Consider the following 502-nt stretch of genomic DNA (forward strand, 5'->3'; position numbering starts at 1 on the left):
CACAGAATCACAGAATCACAGAATCACCCGGGTTGGAAGGGACCCCAAGGATCATGTAGTTCCAACCCCCCTGCCTGGCAGGGCCACCAAACATACACATTCAGATCAGGTTGCCCAGGACCCCGTCCAACCTGGCCTTAAACACGTCCAAGGACGGGGCATCCACAACCTCCCTGGGCAGCCCGTTCCAGGGCCTAACCACTCTCCTAGTAAAGAACTTCCCCCTAACATCCAACCTAAATCTTCCCTCCTTCAACTTAAAACCATTTCCCCTAGTCCTGCTGTTATCAGCCCTTTTGAAGAGTTTACTCCCCTCCTGGGTGTAGGTTCCCTTCAGGTATTGATAGGCTGCAATGAGGTCACCCCGCAGCCTTCTCTTCTCCAGGCTGAACAAGCCCAACTCCCTCAGCCTGTCCTCATAGGGGAGGTGCTCCAGCCCCCTGATCATCTTAGTCGCCCTCCTCTGGACCCTTTCCAAAATCTCAATGTCTTTCTTGTACTG

This window comes from Lagopus leucura, unplaced genomic scaffold (assembly GCF_019238085.1).
Source record: "Lagopus leucura isolate 7727_CA_CO unplaced genomic scaffold, USGS_WTPT01 Super-Scaffold_100001, whole genome shotgun sequence".
NCBI classification, from domain to species: domain Eukaryota; kingdom Metazoa; phylum Chordata; class Aves; order Galliformes; family Phasianidae; genus Lagopus; species Lagopus leucura.